Genomic DNA, 13,203 nt, shown 5'->3' with positions numbered 1-13,203 from the left:
AATCGTTTCGGTTTCTTAGGCGCACTTATTGCTTGGAAAGTAACGAAAAAGTGCGCCGAAGATACAGAAATGATTTAATGAAGGATCGCACTTTTATGAGCGATTTCGCACTTTGGATGGTACAATTTTCCTTGCAATCAGCAATACATGAAGCATGGAAATCGTGTTTTTACAGCAGCAGCGTTTTACTTCGACGAGGTTCTTCCACACCGCACTGGGATGCTTATGTGTATGTATGACCATTTTTCGTCCACTTCCCGCAGTAGGATCATTACAAAATTAGTATCAAAATAAGCGGCAAAGACTATAGATACAAAATCTGTAATATTAGATAATAGTTTTATCAAAAAAAATTAGTCGTTTATGTCCCCTTTAAAAATATATATTATTTTATGATACAAAATGTATACTGAAAACAACGAAAATTTCTTCTAACCCCATGATAGTATAATAAAAGCCATTTTCATCAAAGACATCAACTTCACCGGGAATAGAAAAGCCCATGGGCTATCGACAGACTTCGCAGCCGGTTATTAGAGTACCAAAAAAACTACGGGACTAGTGCAAAGATCCTATTGACTCTATAAGTAGCACCGCCGAAGCGAGACTCGAACATACGACGATTGGCTTGTTAGGTCAGCATCGTACCTCGGAGCGTACCTGGACGGGACTCATAAGGTGTAGGCCACCGAAACCTGAAATCTGTAGAGACGACGAAGGGAACCTGATCACAATCGAGCGCAATATAGTCGACAGATGGAAGCAGTTCTTCGATGAACACCTCAGTAGCAAAGTTGCAGATGGAGGTGGAATGGAAGTTAACTTAGGAATGCCCATGAATAGATAGTAATCTCAGCACCAGCACCTTCCCAAAGAAGTTAACCAAGAAATCGGGAACTTACTTACTTATGTGTCCATGTCCGCCGGTCCGGCAGAACAAAGGGATGAAGTCGAAGATCTCCACCGCTGACGGTTACCCGCCATGGCTTTTACCTGTCGCCAGGGCAGGTTCTCGTCTACAGCCCGGATTGTTGGCTAAGCTCCGTCGCCATGAGCCTCTGGGTCTGCCTATTCTACGTTGTCCTTGTGGATTCCAGTCGAGTGCTTCTCTGCGAACCTCGTTCGCTCCTTTCCTCAAGGTGTGTCCGATCCACTTCCACCTACGTTCACGAATTTCTGTGGTTATCGGTCGTTGATGACACCGACGATGGAGTTCCTCATTGGATATCCAGTTATCAGGCCACCAGGCACGAATGATGTATCGCAGGCACCGCGCACCGGTTAATGAATACCTCCAGTTTTTGCGTTGTCTCCGCTGAGACGCACCACGTTTCGTAGGCATACAGCAGTACGGATTTCACGTTTGAATTAAAGATTCGGGTTTTCGTACGTAGAGTGATCTGGTTTGAGCGCCAAATGTTTCGCAGACCTGCAAAGGCACCCCTGGCCTTCCTGATCCGTGTGGCTAAATCAGTCTTGGTACCACCATCGGGCGTTGTTTGGTTACCAAGATATTGAAGGCGTCTACCTGCTCAACTTGTCCCGCTACTGTGAAGTTGGTGGAATTGCCAGTGTTCACTACCATAGACTTAGTTTTCGCTACATTGACTGTAAGATCTGCTGCCTGGGAGCTCTCGGAGAGGTCATCTAACTTGCTCTGCATATCGTTTCGGCATTGTGCGAGCAAGACAATGTCGTCGGCTAAGTCCAGGTTATTTAGCTGCTCCATCGTTAGAGGAATCCTCGTTTTGGTCTACTGTCAATTGCTCCAACTAATATCTCATCCATAACGTTGAGAAACAGAAGCGGTGATAAAATGCAGCTCTGTCTCACACCAGCAGTAATCCTTATGGGGTCGGACAAGACGCCGTCGTGCAAAACCTTGCACGAGAATGCCTCGTACCTCGAGCCTCGATGAAATGGACTAGCTTATCTGGAACTCCTCTACGCCTAAGTGCGTCCCAGATGTTTTCGTGATTGAGTCGGTCGAACGCCTTTTCGAAGTCAACGAACATCAGCAAAAGAGAGTCCTGGAATTCGTTGATCTGCTCCAATATAATGCGGAGCGTTGTGATATGGTCTGCACATGATTGGCCAGCACGAAATCCAGCTTGCTGCCGCCGGAGAGTAGCGTCGATTTTCTCCGGGACCAACAAAAACGCCGGTAAGGACCGCCTACCGGCAGAGCTTTATAACCATGACCGAGAAATGCTAGCTGAACTCCACGCTAGGTTATTTCCAAGATTTGGGAGGAGGAGAGGCTATCGGAGAAATGGATGGAAGGAGTTGATTGCAATCTCCGTGCCCTACAAAGTACTATTCCAGATACGTGGTACAACATGCTTATTAGCCTTTAACTAGTCAGCGGATATATGGGGTAAAGGAAGCGGCAGAAGATTTAAACGATATTAGCTGAAACCTCCCTTCACCAAACCTGCAGCCTACCTTGAATGAGGAGGTTAAACCCGATTCACTCACTGATGACTGTCCAAGAAAAATGTCGCAAAGTGGAATCGCACAACGAAGAACAACTCAAAAGCGACAGTGAAACTGATAACTGAACCAAAACCAGATCAGACCGAGGCCTGGCGACTAGCTTTATGAGTCCGGTTTTCGACTAATAGAAGTGGTGAAAATCTTTGGATGTGTGAACTGTACTTGAATTTAAAGGTACCTTGTACATTCTCCTACATGCTAAGTTTTATTACAAATTGTACATGGTGGGTTAGTTATGGCTTCTTGGTTTTACTTGCGGTTTCGTGGGTACTCGTGGTGGGTATGGGTATTCACAGCTGGATAAGGTCCGTCCAGCAGATGACGACACTGACGGCTCGACTCGATGACGTCCACTTAGCAAGCGTATGTATTGGGGAAGAGTAGACGCTGGTTGCGGTTAAATTTCAGGAACAGAATGACACGCCACAGTTTACAGTATGGGCCGTATGCACCGACCCACAATCAACGGTGGCTACGACTATCAATGATGAACTCAGCAGGGGCCGGACCTACCGACGAAGAGTTTGGAAACGTCGTGGATGAATATCTCGGCAGGTGCCGGATCTACCGCCGAGCGATGTATACACGTCGTGCCAGTGGGTGAATATCTCAGCAGGTGCCGGATCTAGCGCCGAGCGATATATAAACGTCGTGACGGTTGAGGGGAAGTTCAGCAATAGCCGGGCTTAGCGACGCACACCCCAGCAGATGAATGTACCGCCAGTCGGCCTATCGGTCACGGTGCACAGGTAGCAGCCCGGTTCTAAACGGATGAGTTGATTTACTCTCGGCTACAAATGACGTTGATCTCAACCCCGAGTGGCACGGGTAGAGTATACGCGTGTTGATTTGACCGGTAAATTCGCCGACCGAAACTGAAGAATTGGCTTCGTTGGCTTTCCTGTACAGACGAAAAACTCCGGAAATAATCCGGTAAAACAGAAAAGGCCCGCTGGACCTTTCCAGCACGATTAGTAATCGGTCGCCATACCATCTTTTCTTCCACCATCTACCCATACCGCACAATATTTAACCATAATCAATCATACAGAGTTATTCATTTACCTTTTCTGTTGTACAATCTATTTGTCTGACACTCGATACAATAATGACAATACTCAGCTTTATGTTGCTCACAGACAAAAGCTACTAAACGACAATGATTAACAATAAAATACTCCACGTACAATAAAACACTAACCGTATTCTTAACTTATAGATTTCACTTTTGTGCATGCCAAATTTTAGGTTTTTAACTTCTACCTTAGCTGTAAGTATAGAACAACACATTAAAACTTTCACCACTTTTAATAAAATAAATTTACTCTTAATGACACACACGACGCGCACTTCTGGAATCTGTGCCAGTTTCGAACATATACAAGTTTCACTGTGAGAACGCTGAGCTTTTATAGATTCGAAGAGCGGAAGTTGTGAGACGAGGCAACGACAAGTCCGAATGTCACCGAGAGCGATGATTTGCCTACGTCCACTGAGCTAAACTTCTCCCGTTTAACCATTAGTGAGGTGTGCTGTACGATGTACCTCACACTCATGGTGGTAAGACGCACACATTTAGGTGACGGCGAGATGGCCTGTTGAGTGGTTCACCAGTTTAGTACAATCTGGATGCACCTCACTCATCGGGTCCAGCTAATATCAGGGACGGACTTCGGGAATGGACGGGAAATTTCCACTACAAGTTATTGGCTACATTGTTGTGGCGAATGCCACAACTTATACTTGTAACCCAACGGTTACAATACTCCATCGTCCCTCTCCCCTTTTCCTATCACCTTTAGTATTCTGGTTATTAAACTGATTGCATTTCTTTTTGCACATGCAGAATCTTTTGTACCCAGTACAAAACATTCCCATATCCCCTTAAAACCTCCTGTACTATTTCTGTGATCTCACTTTCTTTCTTCACTTATATGAAGAAGCAAAAGAGCGCACACCAATACCTATTTATGCTTGGTTACTGTCTGAGTTTGATGGCAATCGTGATTGTGAGGAGAATCAGTGAAGATTAGTAAACGAAGCATCGTGAAAATAAAATTTTCTTAAGGTAAGTATTTCACTTTGATAATTAAAACTTTCCTCTTACAGCGATGTCAACCCGTGATCTCTAGTGCGACTATTCCTCCTCTATTCACTATCATTCGTTTCTGTGCGGTACCACGGTAGGTTACACAATCTATTAGATTGTGAAGCGTTAAAGTGAACTGGGGGTATTTCGAACCATTGGTAAATGAAAACATCGCGAATTATAGTCGACCCGGCCCGTGGTGTTTTTTCCGCATCGGGTGTTAGAATCGCAAGTGCCAATTTCCTTCGATGTTGGACCCCCCCCCCCCGGCTGATTGCTTCTAAATTGAGGGTTGGCCTCGGTTTGAAGATAACCGTTGCGTTCTCTTTTTAGGATTCTGGCTTCAAATCGGCGGCGGAAAAAACTCCGATATGTTTTCCTCGCTCATCTGCCAATTCATAGGAGCTTGTTCCTACTCGGGCCACTATGGTACATGGCACGTACAGAGCATCAAGCTTCGCGTTGTAGGCCTCTGCGGCGGAGGACTGCCGAAAATTACGTTTGAAAACTCGCTGCCCTACTGCATATACGGGAGCGGTATTCTTTGCACGGAGAAGGTAACTATGTGTATTTTGTTCATGGGCTTTCTGTAGATTTTTAATTACTATAGAATAAATTACTTGATCGATTTCCCCCTTCTTATCAATCCTTTCCCCTTCCGACATGTCCTTTTCCTCCCTATCAATTCTATGTTCTTCCCCGTGTCCTATAATTTCGTGTCCGAAAAGAACCCTGTATGGAGAAAACCCGGTTGCTGAATGTGGAGTATTATTTAGGCAAGATTCGATTTCCGATACCCTGGTGTCCCACAATTTTTGATCCTGCTTTACATACGACCGAATGCAAGCGTTGATTGTTCGGTTTAGTCGTTCCACTGGATTGGCCTGACTATGGTGTCTAGGGCTGGTCCAGTGTTGGACCCCGTACTTAGATAAAAGTGCTTTGAATTCGACCGACAAAAAGGTGCTGGCATTATCGGAAATTAGAAACTCGGGGACTGAATATCGATGAAACCACGCCTCTTCTAGGATTTTAGTTACCTGAGGGGCTGAAATTCTTTTTACTGGCACAAGGAGACACCACTTCGAAAAGAGATCCATAATGACCAAAAGGTGTATGTTTCCCTGTTTACTCCGCGGGAGCGATTGAATAAAATCTAGTGCGATGATCTGAAACGGTTTCGTTGTCAGGCGTTGTTTGCCTGGCTCAGGTAGTTGCGACCGATTAGCCGGCTTATTCTGACGACAGAGACTACATTTACGAATATAATCCCGTACTTCTTTCGCCATCCGAGGCCAAAAGTATTTTTTCCTGATCTTCGCCAGAGTTTTGTCACCACCCAAGTGCAGACGATCATCGTGTTCTTCTATTAGAATTTTCTCTCTCATCGTTTCTGGTACGCATATTTTCCAGGAGAATCGGTAGTCCAGCACATGATCGGGAGAGGCAACGAGTTTTTTCAGAGTCCCTTGGTCGACTCGATAGTCTTTATATTTTTCAGGGGTCGCCTTGACTTTTCCCAATAAGTCGTGATACCAGCCATTCGAAACTTGGAGTTCTTCTATAGATCTGGATAGGGCATCGGCTACTATATTATCCGCACCTTTCCTATGCAAGATGGTCATACTATGCCGTTGGAGTTCTATGCTCCATCGACATAAGCGTGAGGAGGTCCGCCAACTACTCCTCATAATGTAAGTCAACGCCGAAGCGTCCGTGAAAACGGTAAATTTAGTGCCTTCTATGTAACATCTAAACTTTTCAATGGACTTTAGAACAGCTAGTCCCTCCTTTTCAGTCGCGAAGTAACGTTGTTGAGTCCTTGATAATTTTTGTGAAAAGTACGCAACAGGTTTTTCTATACCCTCATACGATTGCGTGAGAATTCCGGCTATCGCAATATCACTCGCATCGCAGTGAATCGCAAAGGGCCGGCGGAAATCCGGGTTCGTCAGAATGGGGGCACTAATTAGTAAATTTTTAATTTGTACAAATGCGGATTCAGCTTGGTCATTCCAGTGAACCGTTTTTGGTTTGTTTCTGAGTAAATCGGTTAAAGGTTGTGTCACCACGCTGTAATTCACTAAGAACCTTCGGTAATAATTGCACATTCCCAAAAATCTTCGGAGTGCTCGTAAAGATCTGGGACGTTCGTAGTTGACGATGGCCGATACACGGTCCGGATTTGGTTTAAGTCCCCCTTGACCTAGAATATATCCCAGATAAGCTACTTCCAGTACACAAAAACGTGATTTTGCGATATTGATCGAAAGGTTTGCTGCCCTCAGACGGTCTGCGACCTCGCCTAAGAGTGCCACGTGTTCCTCGAACGTGTTACTGACGATAATTATGTCATCTAAATATACGAACACGTTCGGTTCAAGTTCTCCCCCACCGAGCACTCGGTCCATTAGACGCGATAGTGTGGCCGGGCTGTTTACCAAGCCGAATGGCATTCGAGTAAACTGAAATAAACCTTGGCCTAATACTGAAAAGGCCGTGAATTTTCGTGATCTAGGGTGCAAAGGGATTTGCAGGAAAGCCTGCGACAGGTCAATAGTCGAAATAAATTCAGCAGCTCCCAATCGGCTAAGGATTCGGTCCGCATGTGGGAGAGGGTAACAATCTCTGACGGTTCGTTCGTTCAACTTTCGTGCGTCTAAACAAAGTCGTACCGTCCCATCAGATTTGTCCACCGGAACAAGGCGAAGTGCCCAGTCGCTGTAGGATTTTTCGATGATTTTGGCCTTTAACATTCTATTCAATTCAGCGTTAATTTGCTCCTGTCGGGACGGGGACGTAGGGAACGGATTAATTCGCGCAGGTGGCAGTTTTTTTGCTTCTTCAGAAAGCTCTATTCGGTGGCTTATCCAGTCCGTCATGTCCAATATTTCATTCTCTGCCACCTTGAATCGGTTTTTAACACTTTCCAGTTCTGATTTCTGTATTTCGTTCAGTCCTGTTTCCTGATCCTCGCTTGCGTTTGAAGCGGGATCTACATCTTCGTCTAGTGGTTCCAATTCTTTACTAATTTCTAAGTTCTCCACCCCTGGTTGACCGATCGCTGGTCTAATTTGAAACGATTTCCAAAAATTCATTCCCAGAAGAATTCGTCTTCTGAGTGCGGGAACTACAAGGGTTTCGATTACTTTAGTCCGGCCATTGAAAGTGACTGGGAGGTTTACGATGCCACGTACCATGAGCTCAGTTCCATCCGCCGTTTTTAAACTTATCTCACTGGGAAACAGCTGTAGTTTGCATTGTTTTATTAATTTCAATGAACCTGCTCCCAGAATACTCAAATGTGCTCCGCTATCTAATAAACCTCTTAGGGTATTGCCGTAAATGGAAATTTCTACGAATGGACGGTTATCATTTTCTAATTCGATAATTGCTTCATTAGTTTCATATTGGGAGGAATACACATAATCTTTCGATAAAACTTTGGCAAATCCTAACGTTTGCAAATTGGTTACCTGTTCGGTTTTGGCGAGGGGCTTTTCTAATGTTCGACTGGTCGGCCCTCGGAGACAGTCTTGGGTAAGTTTTTTTCACAGTACGGACAAGAAGCTGTGTCCACGTTGTGAAAACCACACTTTTTGCAAAATTGGTGCTTCGGTCGTTCACATTCCCGAGCGTGATGACCCCTCAACCGACAATTGTAGCAATAGCCCTCTCTTGGCGGTTGATAGTTACGTAGTAGCATGTCGAGTCCCTGATTTTCCTCGGAAGGGTGGGGTTCGTCTCTATTCGGGTATTCTTTCTCGTCTTCTGAGCTCCGCGCGCGCGATTTTGAATTAAAGAAATGACGCGTTTTCTGATGCTCGTACGTTTGTTTCCGCGAGGTTTTCGGTATTGCCCCGGTTTGAATCTCATTCACCTGGGACGTTTTCCCGCGGGGGATATCATTTGCCGTCGTCTGATACTTATACCAGTACGTCGCATCTAAACGGCGACCAAATTTCTTCAGGTCTGCCAGGTTATCTATTTCTGAAGACACCGCGTGGCCTTTGTAATCCGCGCGCATATTTCTGAATACGAACTCGAATTTTTTTCGTTCCGACAACGGTTTGGTAAGGGAATTAAATATTTTTTGCATTTCTAAATAGTAATCTTGAAAGCGTTCGCGTGGGCCCTGTTTTCTCGATCCCGCGCGCGATTCATTCATATGATCGTGATCCGGACTCAAGAATTCTCGTTTGAGCTCTTCTTTTAGTTCGTTCCAGGAGGTGAAATCTTCATTTTCAAAACCTGTCATGAACCACGTTTTCGCGTGGCCGCTAAACAAATGAATTGCCGACCGAAACAATTCTTTGTGCGACATATTTTCCGATTTGGTATAAAACTCCACTTCTTTGAGGAATTTCATTAACGATTGGCCGTTGTCCGCGCCATCGTACTTAAGTCTCCAGTCTGACACTGGTCTTCCTCTACCGATCTGTCGATTTCGCTTTTTTCCTCTCGATTCCCGACGCGATCTATCCGATGACCTTTCCGATTCCGAATCTGTTGCTTCTCTACGCCATCGCGAACGCGGAGGTCTAAAGTCTTGGACTAACGGTAACGATTCAATTCTAGCTCGATTAGATTGTTTTTCCCTTCCTTCAGGAATATCCAGGGTCTCGGCTCTACCATTAACATTTTCAAAGGAATTAATCCCCCACATTTTTTGCGCTGCCCACATTTGCATCTGGGTGGGACCAAACATCCACGGAAACTGACAGGCTTGCATATAGAATGGGAGTAAGTTGTTTGGGGTTACGGTCTGATTATACGACGGGACCCCTATCGACTGTAATTGTCTCTTAAGGTGTCTACCCGGTGTGGCAAACACTTGTTCTTCCGGACTAGAAGATTCCGACCTATTCTCGCTTTCTTGACCGACTGCTAAATTAGACAAAGATTGATTAATTTGGTTCACAATTTCTTGTTGACCCATGGGGGAAATGATCGAAAAGTAAGTATTAAACGTTCCGCGGATACACGATTCTAGTGAATCCAAATCAGCGAGGTCTTCCTCGTTTTCTGTGCCTTCCGCAGCACGCTTCACACGGGCAAAGCAATGTACTAGTCGCGTTTTGAGGGCCTCCCGTATGCCTTCAAATTTCTTACGATGCGAAAGGAACTCCTTAATTTCCTTCACTTTTTTATCTATTACCTCTATCTCCTGATCTACCGAAGTATTAAGCAAATTGAAGTCTAATCCTGCATCATTCTTCGCTTTATCTTCTTTTATTCTAGCCTTGAGTCTTCTTGCCAGTGCGGATCGTGTTTCAACCTCCGTATACTCAATACCGCGAATTATAAGTTCATGCACAATTTCATCCCTTTCTAGATGATGGACTAATAAATTTCTGTATTGTAAATCAAATTCAATATCCATTGTGTGCGTTTGGAGAACGACGTGCCGCTAATCTAAATCAGCGTACTGATTTTTCTTTCCCTCTCCGGGGTCACTAGCCAAAATTCTACTTAGTGGGTATTTAAAGTTGGGCGCCAATTATTAGCCTTTAACTAGTCAGCGGATATATGGGGTAAAGGAAGCGGCAGAAGATTTAAACGATATTAGCTGAAACCTCCCTTCACCAAACCTGCAGCCTACCTTGAATGAGGAGGTTAAACCCGATTCACTCACTGATGACTGTCCAAGAAAAATGTCGCAAAGTGGAATCGCACAACGAAGAACAACTCAAAAGCGACAGTGAAACTGATAACTGAACCAAAACCAGATCAGACCGAGGCCTGGCGACTAGCTTTATGAGTCCGGTTTTCGACTAATAGAAGTGGTGAAAATCTTTGGATGTGTGAACTGTACTTGAATTTAAAGGTACCTTGTACATTCTCCTACATGCTAAGTTTTATTACAAATTGTACATGGTGGGTTAGTTATGGCTTCTTGGTTTTACTTGCGGTTTCGTGGGTACTCGTGGTGGGTATGGGTATTCACAGCTGGATAAGGTCCGTCCAGCAGATGACGACACTGACGGCTCGACTCGATGACGTCCACTTAGCAAGCGTATGTATTGGGGAAGAGTAGACGCTGGTTGCGGTTAAATTTCAGGAACAGAATGACACGCCACAGTTTACAGTATGGGCCGTATGCACCGACCCACAATCAACGGTGGCTACGACTATCAATGATGAACTCAGCAGGGGCCGGACCTACCGACGAAGAGTTTGGAAACGTCGTGGATGAATATCTCGGCAGGTGCCGGATCTACCGCCGAGCGATGTATACACGTCGTGCCAGTGGGTGAATATCTCAGCAGGTGCCGGATCTAGCGCCGAGCGATATATAAACGTCGTGACGGTTGAGGGGAAGTTCAGCAATAGCCGGGCTTAGCGACGCACACCCCAGCAGATGAATGTACCGCCAGTCGGCCTATCGGTCACGGTGCACAGGTAGCAGCCCGGTTCTAAACGGATGAGTTGATTTACTCTCGGCTACAAATGACGTTGATCTCAACCCCGAGTGGCACGGGTAGAGTATACGCGTGTTGATTTGACCGGTAAATTCGCCGACCGAAACTGAAGAATTGGCTTCGTTGGCTTTCCTGTACAGACGAAAAACTCCGGAAATAATCCGGTAAAACAGAAAAGGCCCGCTGGACCTTTCCAGCACGATTAGTAATCGGTCGCCATACCATCTTTTCTTCCACCATCTACCCATACCGCACAATATTTAACCATAATCAATCATACAGAGTTATTCATTTACCTTTTCTGTTGTACAATCTATTTGTCTGACACTCGATACAATAATGACAATACTCAGCTTTATGTTGCTCACAGACAAAAGCTACTAAACGACAATGATTAACAATAAAATACTCCACGTACAATAAAACACTAACCGTATTCTTAACTTATAGATTTCACTTTTGTGCATGCCAAATTTTAGGTTTTTAACTTCTACCTTAGCTGTAAGTATAGAACAACACATTAAAACTTTCACCACTTTTAATAAAATAAATTTACTCTTAATGACACACACGACGCGCACTTATGGAATCTGTGCCAGTTTCGAACATATACAAGTTTCACTGTGAGAACGCTGAGCTTTTATAGATTCGAAGAGCGGAAGTTGTGAGACGAGGCAACGACAAGTCCGAATGTCACCGAGAGCGATGATTTGCCTACGTCCACTGAGCTAAACTTCTCCCGTTTAACCATTAGTGAGGTGTGCTGTACGATGTACCTCACACTCATGGTGGTAAGACGCACACATTTAGGTGACGGCGAGATGGCCTGTTGAGTGGTTCACCAGTTTAGTACAATCTGGATGCACCTCACTCATCGGGTCCAGCTAATATCAGGGACGGACTTCGGGAATGGACGGGAAATTTCCACTACAAGTTATTGGCTACATTGTTGTGGCGAATGCCACAACTTATACTTGTAACCCAACGGTTACATGCTAACGCATCATAGTTTTCATAGTTTCCAAGCCGCATACGATACAGTCGATCGCGATCAGCAATGGCAGATTATTTATTTATTTATTTATTTATTATTGAGAACTTCATCCGACAGGAATGTCTTAATGAATATGTTCATGATTGGGAAAAGCCGCCTTGAAATGCATACACAGCAGCTTTCAAGCCGGCATAAAAACCCAATATCTTTTCGTCTGGAGAAACAAAGGTCAATACAGAACACTAAACACAAAGTTACAAATATCGAACATTAACAAAAACTACCGAAAATCAAAAAATTAAAAGTTCAAATCAGCCTGGTTATACGCTAGAGCCAGTCGACGAACTGGTTCATGCTGGCTATAATTTGTGCGGTGCGCGTTCAATCGAAGAAGCTGTTGATGGCGTTGTGGGCGACGAGGGCAATAAAGTTGAAGCATCGACAGGATGGTTGGACAATCATAGCTACCGCAGAGGATTTTTTGAGCAGTTCGAGCCATGATATCTTTACGTCGCCTTTCGAGGGGTGTAATTCCTATTAGGAGGCACAGGTCCGTATAGGGCGGTAGGTTGTCAGAATTTCTCCATGGTAGTGTACGGCAAACCCTTAAAACAAAGTATTTCTGTACGCGTTCGATTTGTTTTATCCAATTATCGTAATAGGGATCCCAAATAGCGCAGGCTGACTCCAAAATTGACCGCACCAGCGAGCAATACAAGGTTCGCAAGGTACCGGGATCGTCGAACTCCTTGCCAATTCTCATGATCAGTCCGAGTTGTCGATTAGCCTTGCTGATAATCATGGAATAATGTTGCCTAAATGTAAGTTGAGCATCCAAGACTACTCCGAGATCGGTGACTACATCGCAGCGTTGCAGAGGTATTCCATCAATGCGATAGTCATGCACCATAGGCTGCTTTTTACGATGAAAACTGATTGCAGTGCATTTAGAAATGCTTAGCGACATGTAATTTCTGGAGCACCAGTCTGCGAATGAATCAATCAGCGCTTGAAGACTGTTGCAATCATTGCGAGTTTCGATACGCTGAAAGATCTTCGTGTCATCTGCGTACAACAATCGTGTGCCACGAGGTAATAGTTTAGTAACATCGTTAAATTAGATCGTTAGATTATGCATTAACACGGTTGCCCGAACAAAATGATCCGACTTGTTATTAGACAAACGGGCATCGAAACGAAAG

This window comes from Sabethes cyaneus, chromosome 3, assembly GCF_943734655.1.
Source record: "Sabethes cyaneus chromosome 3, idSabCyanKW18_F2, whole genome shotgun sequence".
Lineage (NCBI taxonomy): Eukaryota > Metazoa > Arthropoda > Insecta > Diptera > Culicidae > Sabethes > Sabethes cyaneus.
The sequence above is the reverse complement of the archived record's forward strand: the minus strand, read 5'-3'. Positions refer to the sequence as shown.